The sequence below is a fragment of the Ovis canadensis genome, chromosome X (assembly GCF_042477335.2).
Source record: "Ovis canadensis isolate MfBH-ARS-UI-01 breed Bighorn chromosome X, ARS-UI_OviCan_v2, whole genome shotgun sequence".
Lineage (NCBI taxonomy): Eukaryota > Metazoa > Chordata > Mammalia > Artiodactyla > Bovidae > Ovis > Ovis canadensis.
In genome coordinates, this window is record NC_091727.1 from 131,755,873 (window position 1) to 131,759,964 (window position 4,092).

Sequence of the window (4,092 nt, forward strand, 5' to 3'; positions counted from 1 at the left end):
GGACAGTTTTTCAGGGGTGGTAGCCGATTAGAATTCTACATTAGAGCAAAAAAAAAAAAAAAGATCTTTATAGCCATCCTTGATCAGGCTTCATCTGTAGCCACACAACCCTGAGTGGTTAAGCACTTTCTAGTATCCTGCCTTGCCCAGTTCTTTCTCTTGAGTTTGTGGGTTTCCGAATTTTTTTTAAGACTTTCTGTTTTTTCTCTCCAGGATGATGCTGTCCCTTATCTCGGGACCTGAAGAACAGTGTTGGTTTCTGTAGGCTGTCCATATTTTGCCTGTCATTTGGCTGAGAGTGACTTCCTTTTCAGGTTTTGACATCTTAATAAATAGGGAAGATTTTGACTTGTTTTACAAGTACGAAATGAATACCAAACATAACTGAATAAACATTGGTGCTTAAAGCAAACCAGAATGCATTTATAAGGGCTGAAATGAAATAGTATCTTCTCTCTTCACAGAGAGGGTAATGTCAGAAACTTTTAAAAGCTGAATAAAATTATTCACTGTTGAGATAGTTGAGGAAATTAGACGAGAGGAATGACCTTATTTTCCCTTAAGTGCTTACCAATGTTCTCTTTATCATTATTATTATATGAGTATGTACAAACCATTACTTATAATCATGCATAAATTTTAAAACCCAGAGAAGAGTCTTATGCACTACTAATTTTGAAGCAATGTGGTATAAAGTGTACAAAGGACCATGAAAAACAGAGGGAGACACACACACAAAATATCCTGACACATATCAGACTTATAGATACATGAAAAATCATAAATAATTGCTGGTTTAATCCACTAAGTTCTGAGGTAATTTACAATGCAACAATTGCTAAATGATACACTATTATGAAAAATTTAAGTTTATCACAGGTTGCTCAGGAATTTGGATGCCTGCTTTATCAAAAAGTGAGTTTAAGTAAGACTTTCCATCAATATTCTATGTTTATATGTGTTTGAAGAATTAAAAATTGTAACTATACCACCTAGTAAGCATCATGCCAGCATTTATCTGTGAAAAAAAAAAAAAAGAAATGGTTTCAATACAATGGAAAAGTCAACAGCTATGTCCACCTATAACTCAAAATCCTTGTCTTTTCTGGGTTGAATTCTTATTCCCTAATACATCTGTGGTGATGCTCTAAAGTCTGACATTTGTTTAGTACTATGTACATATGTATGTATGTATGTGATAATGATAAACCTGATATGTGATACATGCATACAAAAATCGGATTTATACTGGAAGATTCAAGTTTGACTGGGTTCATTATGATGCTCCTTAATCCAAAATGACCTGTACCCATATAAAAGGGCTTCCCTGATGGCTCAGATGATAAAGAATCCACCTGCAATGTGGGAGAGCTGGATTCGATCCCTGGATTGGGAAGATCCCCTGGAGGAGGGCATGTCAACCCACTCCAGTATACTTGCCTGGAGAATCTCCATGGAGAGAGGATCCTGGCGGGCTACAGTCCATGGGGTCACAGGGAGTCAGACACAACTGATCAACTGAGCACAGCACACACACACAGAAGTCACTCAGTCGTGCCCGACTCTTTGCGACTCCATGGATTGTAGCCCACCAGGCTCCTCAGTCCATGGGATTTTCCAGGCATGAATACTGGAGTGGGTTGCCATAAGCACAGCACACATCCATATAAAAATGGGAAATACCGACACAGAGACTCTCATATAGGGAGGAAACTGTGAACAGATATGGGGAGGGAAAGGGTCACTGCTGTCTCCACAAGCCAAGGAGAGAGGACTGGAACAGATGGTTCCTTCACATCACTCTGAAGGAACATAACGAGCTGATATCTTCTTTGGAATTTCTGGCCTCCAAAAGTGTGAGACATTACGTATGTACTGTTCAATAAATCGATCTCTGGCATCTTGTACATCAGCATCAGATAACTAATATGATATTTTAAAATCTCCATGACTAGAAACATACAATGAAGCAAGCAACAAAGGAAAGAGCAGGCAAACAATCACTCCCGAAAACTTCTCTGTTATCAAGGCTGAACATCTAGGAAGGCACGTACTTGATTGAGTTCAGTTCAGTTCAGTCGCTCAGTCGTGTCCGACTCTTTGCAAACCCATGAATCACAGCACGCCAGGCCTCCCTGTCCATCACCAGCTCCTGGAGTTCACGTGATAGGTCCTGACAAATGAGTTGTACTTCAGACCAGTGGCTGCGGCTCACTGGTGTGCATCTGTGATTGGCTGATTCAGAGCCAGAGGGCTATATCACTAAAGTTGTGGTTTTTAAAAGTAGAAGAGTAAAGCCTGGGTAAGAAAAGAAACAGATTACTTGATCAAATTAGAGTAGATCATTCAGTTAGAAGATTACGTTTTTATCATGTAGATGAGAATCTGGAATAGATATTTTTCTATAAAATTTTGATTGAGATATTCCTCTGCAGTGTTTGGATTGACAATTAAAATCAATTTCATAGCACAGGTAACTGAGAAAAGAGTTTGAATGAGTTTTTTTTTTCCCCTAGCAATACTATTCTCCATGATGCTTATCATTTGTTGATTAAGCAGTGAAGGCCTTCCCTAATTTTGTCTTCACAGTAAACCACACCATTAGATCACAATTGCACACAAGGTGTCCTTTTCCCCACAATCGTCCACTGAAATGAATAATCAGAATCACTCACTTCCCCTTCCCATCTTCACACACACACACACCCAAGAAAATCCCATTATCTCACTTTCTTTCTAGATTTCTTATATATTACTCTCCCTTGTATTCCCACTCTTCACTCTGCAGACCAAGAATACTGCTTTTGCAATGTGTTTCAATAATGCTATTATTCCATTCCTGAATTTAAAAATGCAAAACACCCAAAAGCACAATAGCAAGTTCATGGTGTATTAGATCTCTTAGAATTCCCTTGTATATGGACTAGAACTATGAGGCCAGCATACAAAAATACATCTTTGTAGCCTAGGGAGAAAACCTGGAATTTTGAAGCAGCACCACTAGCATGATAGACATTAAGTGATTTTCTGAAGTCAACTCTTTTCAAACTGCTCTACATTTGTTTCTCTGAAAAGTCAACTACATCTGCAAAGAGTTTTGACTTCTGAGGGTTTTTTCAGTGTGTACAACAATTTCTAGTTGCTACAGAGATGAAGGTATACGCTTGATTTCATGGTAGATTTTAACAGCAAGTTATGTGTTCAGTACAGTTGCTCAGTCGTGTTCAACCCTTTGCAACCCCATGAATCGCAGCACGCCAGGCCTCCCTGTCCATCACCAACTCCCGGAGTTCACTCAGACTCACGTCCATAGAGTCAGTGATGCCATCCAGCCATCTCATCCTCTGTCATCCCCTTCTCCTCCTGCCCCCCATTCCCTCCCAGCATCAGAGTCTTTTCCAATGAGTCAACACTTCGCATGAGGTGGCCAAAGTACTGGAGTTTCAGCATCAGCATCATTCCCTCCAAAGATATTCCAGGGCTGATCTCCTTCAGAATGGACTGGTTGGATCTCCTTGCAGTCCAAGGGACTCTCAGGAGTCTTCTCCAACACCACAGTTCAAAAGCATCAGTTCTTTGGCACTCAGCTTTCTTCACAGTCCAACTCTCACATCCATACATGACTACTGGAAAAAACATAGCCTTGACTAGATGGACCTTTGTTAGCAAAGTAATGTCTTTGCTTTTGAATATGCTATCTAGGTTGGTCATAACTTTCCTTCCAAGGAGTAAGCGTCTTTTAATTTCATGGCTGCAGTCACCATCTGTAGTGATTTTGGAGCCCAGAAAAATAGTCTGACACTGTCTCCACTCTTTCCCCATCTATTTCCCATGAAGTGATGGGACCAGATGCCATGATCTTTGGTTTCTGAATGTTGAGCTTTAAGCTAAATTTTTCACTCTCCACTTTCACTTTCATCAAGAGGGGTGGGTCATGGTGGAGAGGTCTGACAGAATGTGGTCCACTGGAGAAGGGAATGGCAAACCACTTCAGTATTCTTGCCTTGAGAACCCCATGAACAGTATGAAAAGGTAAAACGATAGCATACTGAAAGAGGAACTCCTCAGGTCTGTGGGTGCCCAATATGATAC